The following is a 10,545-nucleotide window of genomic DNA, read 5'->3' as shown; positions in this document are numbered from 1 at the left end:
GACGTCTCCACAGAAGCCAACACAGGTATGTGGTTGAATGGAAAGAATTGATTCCAAATGATAGACATCATTTCTACCGAAAGTGTAGCACTAGAGATCTAAAAAGATAGTGTACATTTCTTACGACCTCAATCAGCACACCATCTACTACTGTTTGTGATCCTTCTTAATCAATCATCGCCTATAACTCAGTGGATGTATTGCAGAACCTCTGATATGACATCGAGACAGAATGCGTTACAAATACTGGAGAAATATCTAATGGCGGCGGCGTGAGGGAGTTGCAAATACCGGTTTCATACCACGCTCCTTAACCGAATCACTTTCAAAATTCAGTAATTTTATTACGAGGGTGCACCGTCGGCAACGTTTAACCGCACTGCTGGTCTGATAATACACACTCTGGCGTCATCGTCTATATTCAGTGTCACGGTATTTGTCTGGAAAAATCACATCATTCGTAGGTAATGCAATGCCGTATGTGGATTTATAAAACCTTTATAGCTTTTAACATGGATGCTTGTGTGCAGCTGTAGAACCAAGACCGCTTGTGATGGTAATGTAGTTGTGTTTTTTTTAACGTATAGTGGTTTGTAAGACGATTACGCCTCTGTTTCTATGACACAGTTGTAGCACTCGCAAGATAAACTTATGAGACATGTCCACTCATCGCTGATTTTCGGTCTATATTATTTCGTATCGCCAGCAATCAGTTACTGACGAAGTATTCTACTTAGTAGTAGGGCGTTCATGATAGGTTCGCCTTGAGCATCAGGCTTATAAAGTATGTGTTTGTATTAAGACATGAGCAAAGGAAAGTACTATGTCCAGTCATAAGGAAGGTATGGATTAGATGTGTAATACTGTGATAGCAAAGGGAAGAATATGGAAAGTCATAAGAATGGTACAGATATTTCTATTTCCAGAGCCACAGCCGTCAGCAGGGTGTATTTCCGATACTTCACTCAGTGTCAAATATCATCCTCTTGAGGCCGCGATCGTAATATTTAATTGTAAGTACAGGGATACAATATATATGAGGCCGTTTTTTTTCCTAGGACGATTCAGTCGCTGCGTGCAGTGCTGGTGCCCTGTGGTGGGAATGATTAACATTTCCTGTTAACTGTAGGAGCTGTCCGAATGAAGAGGCCTGTTGGGGTGTAGCTGACTTAACTGTTTCGTGCTCTAGATAGCCGAATAGTGAACTGGTTCGCGAATGGAAATATAAGTATCCTCTTTTTTTTCGTGTTCTCACATAAAGATCTTTGCAGACGTGATAAGTTTCTAGTTACTCAGTGGTTTACAGCATGCTCCACCTCGCTAAAGTTAAGGGTTTGTAGACAAATAATTTCCAGTCTATATCTTTGGAATTATGTTGAACAAGTGATGTGCTTGATAACGATAAGTAGCGCAAAAATGGTATGATATTCTGGCAAACCATGCGAAATTACATATGTTCTTGTAATCCCAGAGTCTGGAGATGTGTGTAGAAAAAAGGCAAGCAAGCAGGTCCGGACCAGAAACAGTAATGCGTTTGTGCTGAGGGGAAACGAGTCTGTCTTTGCCAGACAGTTCTGAGAGTGACTTCGGTCCAGTGAGGGCGTTTGGTCACGCATGGGGAATGGATGATCACACGACCTCATGGGGAAATACCTAGTGCAGTGAGGAGTATATACAGAGCTGTCCATCTGCACGGTATATGTACAAGTGTCTGGCGGTCGATAGCTATACGAATGATGTAAAAGGGGCGATTTTTGTATGGCACAGGATACAAATTATATGTTAACTACATCGACATGGCATGCGGTGATATACTGCCAGGTTGGAGATCGGTTTCACGTTTTAATGTTCAAGCTCCAGCCCTCAGTGGCAGAGTGGTGTAATTGAATAAGACTCTTTACATATTAGACGATCCGTAGGCCACTTTGCGTGGTTTAATTGTCGGTTCAATGTGGTGATCTGTAAAAAATAGTTTTTTTTTATTTTTTGGCGCTCAAAGTCTCGTCTGCAGAAAGAAAAAAAGGTGGATGGTGCTTCCACACTGGCGGAATCAGTAATTCGATGCGTAAATTCAATAAGAGCCAATCAAAATGCTCCATTCATTCACAAAACATCTTTTGTTCCTGGACATAGGACGCTCTACATAGTGGTGAGAACGTTTGCATATGTTGAAAGCAGGAAGGGTAACACATGATGGATGGGATGCCATGTTATGCACGCAATCAGCGTTATTATGCACTATTTTTTCGTAAACAGATTCTGTTAGGGCAAGAATTTCCATGTAGACAAGCTGAGACATCACCAAATCTCCTGCAAAAGCGGCCGTAAACTATTTCTGGGGACACTATACAATCGCCAAGAGGTCGACTTGACTCTTATTTTACATAGCCATGTGACACCAGTATAATACTGAGAATCTTTTAGATGGTGAGTCACCACATGTGCATTTCATGGCAATCCGTCAGCAACACTGGGCAGGTAAGCATGCTTGCACATCTAGATGCAGCTCGCATGTCCCATTAGGATCGCTAGGGAGAAAGCAGGCTGTGCTATTCTGGGAAGCAATGGAAGGGATTTTTGCAGCGTCTGCGAGTGTGAGTCGCTCGACAATTAAGTCTTTGCTGAACCACAGATAGAGAGAGGGATCACACCAGCAGTGGTGAACACGTGCGCGCGGTGCAGAGGATGACATGGTGCTTATTTATGTAGAGACTTGACGTCAGTATAACACTCGAGGTACTGTTAGATTAGTAGTGGTAGCTGTGGTGTGTTGCATTATCCTGATGGAATTTGAATTTCCTGCCATTTTCTGGAGGTAGGGAAGGGGGAGGGGAGGGTGTTAGGTTAGTGGAAGTAGCCCATTGACCTATCTTCCCGCCAAAATCTGAACTTCCCACTATGACGTCATTGTCATGTTGCCATATCTATCGCCGCCATCTTGGATATGACATCTTGAATAAATTTGGCAACAATGGAGAGTGGGGTGACACTTTTTTTGTTCTACTACTAATGCGATAAACTGTGTTCATTTCACCATCATGTGACATTTGCATGCAATGGGGAAGGTTCCAAAATTGGATGTACGGATACTGCATGCTCTAAGCTAAAATCACAAAAATCAGCAGGTGGCCATATGTGAAGGAAAAGGAAGAAATGGTTAAGGGAGGTAGGACGTCAAACGGGCCGACTTGGAGCAGGAGAAGCACCACAGGACATTTTAATTTTCACTGTTTATACTTTTATAAATGAATTCATAAAACTTTGTCAGCTTGACAAGGAACGATTCAGGATTCACACTCATAGTAGTCGAAGTTCAAAAACATAATAAAATAATTTTTTTTACATGTGAAATTTCATCATTTTTTCACTTACTGCATTTGCTGCTATACGTACACTTCTCTTCATAAGTAAGAGAAATTCTTCGATGAAGACTTACAGGTGTATGAAACTCTAGAATTTTCCAAATCTATTAAAACTGTGGTTAAAATCGAGATAATTAACTATACAATTAGAGTTTTTTACAAACATCAAGTCTAAACTGTAACAGATCATTCAATTTTTCATAAATTAAATAAATTCTAGAGTTTCACACAACTGTAAGTATGGCTGGCATGCTGTGCAAAATTCATCGAAGAATCTCTCTTACTTATGAAGAGAACTGTGCCTATAGCAACAAATGCAGCCAATAGTAAGTGAAAAAATCATGAAAATTCACATGTAAAAAGATTATTTTGTTGCGTTTTTGAACTTCCACTGGTATGAATGTGAATCCCGAAACCTTCCTGGTCCTGCTGACGAAGTTTTAAGAGTTTATTTGTAAATGTACAGACAGTGGAAATTAAAATTTTCTTTGGTGCCTCTCCTGCTTCAAGTCGGCCCGTTTGACGTCCTACCCCCCCCCCCCCCCCCTAAGCCCAAACAAAGCTGCAATTCCTCATGCAAAGACCTGCGTGCATTCACAAAAGATAACATTATGCATCTGATTTGGAACAATGATAGTGTGGTGTGCTATGAATTGCTTTCCCAAAGTGACAATTATCGTCAACTACTGAGAAGTCTTGCAGATGTAATCTAAGAACAACGACCAGTAAGACTGCGTGATGTGATCATACTCCTTGATACCACCCTCCTGCATTCCGTTAGACTGAAAAAAATTACTGTACAGGAGTTGGGTTAGGAATTCATTCCACACCCATGTTATTCATCTGATCTTGCGCCCTTAGATTTTTACCTTTTCCGCTCTCTATTGAACAACCTTCTAGGAACTTCCTTTCTGGATGAAAATGCGTTTTGAACATGGCTTGACAAGTTCTCTGCCTCGAAACCAAGTGATCTCTACACTCATAGTATCGAAAGGTTATCTCAGTCTTGTTCAATCTCCAGTTAGCAGCCAGTTAAGTTACGGCTGTGCTTGAACACAACTCGAAGTATTCGAGCAGTTTACCTCGTAGTTCGGGAAATCTTCGGTTCTGTTCGATCTTTTGATCGGGCTTGATCTACTGACATTTGTTGGTACTATCACGATGTGCTGTCTTAACGTTTTTAATGCGCTATGGATTTTGACAATAAAGAAAACTGTGAAACATGGAGTAAAGTATCTTCAAGGGTGTAAGGCCCACGTAACAACACCAACTACTAAATAAATAAAATATTGGCACCATGATTTTGTGTAATTCTCGAGCTTCCTGTCGTCCTGCGATCTGGTGAGGTCTGATGGTACTATCTGCAAGAAGGGTCACTCCACTGTAATTTATCCTCGCGATAAAAATTACAATCACTTTGTAATGATGCATTCGTTTTTTCAACATCTAATTCCTGATTAGTTGTCTTGATTATTCCATCTGAATGTTGCTACTTTTTTTTCTCAAACTGAGTAAAATCTTTATAATGTTATATACTATTTTATACTGAATTCAGTCAAGCAATATTTTTTTAAGAACAACATTTTTGTCTTTGTTATCTTTACTTGAAAATCGCCATAAATTTTTATATATCCATACATACTGTCTGAGAAAAAGGTATTTTAATATTGTTCAAGCACAATAAGAGTCTGTGCTGTTTCCTTCACTGTTTCACGAAACAGAGAAATTTGTGCTGTGCCTTAGCTTACAGTGGCTAGTTTATTATTTCTTTCGCATCATTTGCACATGAGGCAAGCGAGTAAAATGTGACGTGGTTCCAGAATGAAATTTTCACTCTGCAGCGGAGTGTACACTGACATGAAACTTCCTGGCAGATGAAAACTGTGTGCCCAACTGAGACTACAACTCGGGACCTTCAGGGTCCACTCTGTTACAGAGTGAAAATTTCATCCTGGGAACATCCTCAAGGCTGTGGCAAAGCCATGTTTCCGCAGTATCCTTTCTTCTAGGAGTGCTAGTTCTGCAAGGTGCGCAGGAGAGCTTCTGCGAAGTTTTGAAGGTAGGAGACGAGGTACTGGCAGAATTAAGGCTGTGAGGACGGGGCGTGAGTCGTGCTTGGGTAGCTCAGTTGGCAGAGCACTTGCCCAGGTAAGGTAAAAGTTCCGAGTTCGAGTCTTTGTCCGTCACACAGTTTTAATCTACCAGGAACTTTTGTGATGTGATTGTTCGAACAAGCTCGATTCTGTATCGAAAGCTGCGGCGTATCGGGAAACCACGAACCTGTTAGAACACGAGTATCTTTTGCACAGCCCTAGGTTAAGCTCCGTTCTCGGAATAGCTCGAGAAACGCGTTATACGAACCCGGAATAACGCCTAACCGGAGAATAAGCTCGGGATAACACAGTGCCGGTTGCACATTTCCGGTTAGCAGACTATTAAGCTCTGTTCTCGGAACAGGGCGAGAAACACGTTGTACGAACCCAGAATAACGAGTAACCAGAGAATAAACTAGAAATAAGTTTACCGCCGATTTCTGACCAGTTAGCGAGCTTAACTGAGGAGTAAGTTGCCAAGATGACAGAAATAGTGTCAGATGCAGACAACAATGACGAAATTGTGTCTGAACTGTACCTGAGAATGAGGAAGGAAGAAAAAGTTAGACGAGGCCGATTCCGAATTTATATCCAGATTTCGCTTGTCAAAGAAAACCGTACTATGTCTTTTCAGTCTTGTCCGTCAGAAACTGGAGCATATAAGGGACAGGTGAGATTAATTCTCTCTCTTCTTAAGTAGTACTGTTTATTTCCAGTAATATGCACTTGATTTCAGTACTTCGTTAATTCCGTCGTGTTGTTTATTTAAGTCAGGAACACTGAAATGGTGATTCATGTAAAATATTCTTGTTTATTTCGCTGCAGTTATGGAAGGAACTGTTTCGTCTTATTTGGCAGACAGTGCCATAATAGACTTAGCCAAATCGAAAAGCTACACCAGTTGCATGAAATGTTTATATTAATAGCTTCTCCTGTTTTAGACAAAACATCAATTTCTCGTGTTGCATAACGTTTTGATACAACGTATAGCGTCCCAGTTCCACTCAGCCACATTACATCAACAGCGAAAAATGTTGTTCCACGCTGTTTTCTATTGGGAAAACTCATTTTTGTAAACACCACAATAGTGTCAGAACAACTTTCCACATTTTAGTGAAAATATTATGATCACAACCTATGAATGCTTCAGAGTAGCAACATTGTCTCCCACATAACATTAATAACTGAAGCCTGTGAATTTGTTCTTAGACAGGCTAAGTTTAGCACAGTAAATTAAGTGGAAAGTTAGGATCTTTTTAAAAAGCTGATATTTCCTCAGCTATGAAACATAGCTTTTGTGTTTCTCGATTAATAATATTATCCATTAAGTCCACGCATAGTTATCATAAAATAATAGTTATATTTGAATGATATAAGTGCACAACAGGAATCTAGTTACTGAATCTGCAAAGGTGTAGAATGTGGAAGGAGTGCCTGGAATGCTATGTTTTTAACTTTCCTTCAGCATCAAGTTATGTTCAGTGTCCTCCTTTATATCTAACTGTTGCTAGCTGAAGATAAATTGAAATATATTATAGTGTACTTGTGTAAAGTACCATTTTTCTGAACTTCATGATGTTTTATGAGTGTTTAATGTAACAAAACGTCTGATAGTGCACTAATGTCCCAAGTTCACTCAGACATATATATAGCAGAAAATATTATTCACTCTTATCTCCCATTGGGACAACAACTTTCCATCTTTTAATGAGAGATTCAGAGCAACAAAATTGTCTACCACCTCGCATTATTCCCATAAACATGTAAATTATTTGTGTACACTCAAGCCAAGTGTAACACAGGAAAATTAACAGGGAAGTCAGTCTGTTTTAAGAAAGTTACATCAGATGGCTGTTGTATTCCTCAGTTATTAGTATGATCCACATAACCACATTCATATTTATCATAAAGTATTTGTTATCTTTGTGTTTATAAGAACATAGGTACTTGTCATTCAGTTAAGACAAATGTTCCATTATTGAATCTATATAATCATAACACTAGAAGGAATGGCTGGCAAATAATGTTTTTAAATTTGTCTTGATTTGTCTCATGTAATTTATTCTGTTCTTTCAAAGATGAATCTGCTCCATCAATGAACCAGTTACTACAGACACCCAAATATTTTGCCTCTGGTAATTTCCTTCTGTCCATTGGAGACTTCATTCGTATTGGCAGGGGGACAGCCAGCAGGACGATTAGAAAGGATGTGTGTGATACTAAACAACATGCACAAGAGACAGTTTTTCTAATTATTTCATTTCTCTGATGTAATTAACTGAAAATAAAATAAACAAATGTATAGTTTATATTTTTATTCTGAAATTATTTGTTTTTATTTTTAATTTATGATCCTAATTTGAGATTTATTATCTACTTTTAACCCATAAAGTTCTTCCTACTGCCTTCTTTGGTTCTTGTCTAGCTACTTTCAAAGATCCACCATCTGAAACTCTGCTAATTTTTCATATTTTAGAACAAGTATTTTTATTCGGAAATTAGAACTGACAGATCTTATTTGAGATGACTGGACAAAAGAAGGACGAACACAGTGAAGTTGTCATGCCTCCAGTTATTTTCCCTTCCCTCCCAGATGTATAGTTTATATTTTTATTCTGAAATTATTTGTTTTTATTTTTAATTTATGATCCTAATTTGAGATTTATTATCTACTTTTAACCCATAAAGTTCTTCCTACTACCATCTTTGGTTCTTGTCTAGCTACTTTCAAAGATCCACCATCTGCAACTCTGCTAATTTTTCATATTTTAGAACAAGTATTTTTATTCGGAAATTAGAACTGACAGATCTTATTTGAGATGACTGTACAAAAAAAGGACGAACACAGTGAAGTTGTCATGCCTCCAGTTATTTTTCCTTCCCTCCCAGATTAAATATAGCTGCTAGAGATGATTGCACAAGCCAAAATTTTGTGTGTTATGTTCCTCAAACATTTAGGGTAAGATACAATAACAACAACCTCCAATTTGATATGTGCCATAGATAAATTTCCAACCTAAAATTATAAAAAAGATAATGGTTGCTTATTGCAAAGGTTGGAGCCTTATTCGTCATATATATAATTAATATTCACATCATCACAGAAACATTATATATACAGGGTGTTACAAAAAGGTACGGCCAAACTTTCCGGAAACATTCCTCACACACAAAGAAAGAAAATATGTTATGTGGACATTTGTCCGGAAACGCTTACTTTCCATGTTAGAGCTCATTTTATTACTTCTCTTCAAATCACATTAATCAGCAACAGAACGTACCAGCGTGACTTCAAACACTTTGTTACAGGAAATGTTCAAAATGTCCTCCGTTAGCGAGGATACATGCATCCACCCTCTGTCGCATGGAATCCCTGATGCGCTGATGCAGCCCTGGAGAATGGCGTATTGTATCACAGCCGTCCACAATACGAGCACGAAGAGTCTCTACATTTGGTACCGGGGTTGCGTAGACAACAGCTTTCACATGCCCCCATAAATGAAAGTCAAGAGGGTTGAGGTCAGGAGAGCGTTGAGGCCATGGAATTGGTCCGCCTCTACCAATCCATCGGTCGCCGAATCTGTTGTTGAGAAGCATACAAACACTTTGACTGAAATGTGCAGGAACTCCATCGTGCATGAACCACATGTTTGTCGTACTTGTAAAGGCACATGTTCTAGCAGCACAGGTAGAGTATCCCGTATGAAATCATGATAGCGTGCTCCATTGAGCGCAGGTGGAAGAACATGGGGCCCAATCAAGACGTCACCAACAATGCCTGCCCAAACGTTCACAGAAAATCTGAGTTGATGACGTGATTGCACAATTGCGTGCGGATTCTCGTCAGCCCACACATGTTGATTGTGAAAATTTACAATTTGATCACGTTGGAATAAAGCCTCTTCCGTAAAGAGAACATTTGCACTGAAATGAGGATTGACACATTGTTGGATGAACCATTCGCAGAAGTGTACCCGTGGAGGCCAATCAGCTGCTGATAGTGCCTGCACACGCTGTACATGGTACGGAAACAACTGGTTCTCCCGTAGCACTCTCCAAACAGTGACGTGGTCAACGTTACCTTGTACAGCAGAAACTTCTCTGACGCTGACATTAGGGTTATCGTCAACTGCACGAAGAATTGCCTCGTCCATTACAGGTGTCCTCGTCGTTCTAGGTCTTCCCCAGTCGCGAGTCATAGGCTGGAACGTTCCGTGCTCCCTAAGACGCCGATCAATTGCTTCGAACGTCTTCCTGTCGGGACACCTTCGTTCTGGAAATCTGTCACGATACAAACGTACCGCGCCACGGCTATTGCCCCGTGCTAATCCATACATCAAATGGGCATCTGACAACTCCGCATTTGTAAACATTGCACTGACTGGAAAACCACGTTCGTGATTAACACTAACCTGTTGATGCTACGTACTGATGTGCTTGACGCTAGTACTGTAGAGCAATGAGTCGCATGTCAACACAAGCACTGAAGTCAACATTACCTTCCTTCAATTGGCCCAACTGGCGGTGAATCGAGGAAGTACAGTACATACTGACGAAACTAAAATGAGCTCTAACATGGAAATTAAGCGTTTCCGGACACATGTCCACATAACATCTTTTCTTTATTTGTGTGTGAGTAATGTTTCCTGAAAGTTTGCCCGTACCTTTTTGTAACACCCTGTGTATATATGTATATACAGGGTGAGTCACCTAACGTTACCGCTGGATATATTTCGTAAACCACATCAAATACGGACGAACCGATTCCACAGACCGAACGTGAGGAGAGGGGCTAGTGTAATTGTTTAATACAAACCATACAAAAATTCACAGAAGTATATTTTTTAACACAAACCTACGTTTTTTTAAATGGAACCACGTCAGTTTTGTTAGCACATCTGAACATATAAACAAATACGTAATCAGTGCCGTTTGTTGCATTGTAGCAAGGTTAATTACATTCGGAGATATTGTAACCTAAAGTTGACGCTTGAAACCTCCGACGTTCAGTTGCGTGTTGTAACAAACACGGGCCACGGTCGGCGAGCAGCATCTGCAGGGACATGTTTACGATGACGACCGTGTTTTCG

The sequence above is a fragment of the Schistocerca americana genome, chromosome 6 (assembly GCF_021461395.2).
Source record: "Schistocerca americana isolate TAMUIC-IGC-003095 chromosome 6, iqSchAmer2.1, whole genome shotgun sequence".
NCBI lineage: Eukaryota > Metazoa > Arthropoda > Insecta > Orthoptera > Acrididae > Schistocerca > Schistocerca americana.
The sequence above is the reverse complement of the archived record's forward strand: the minus strand, read 5'-3'. Positions refer to the sequence as shown.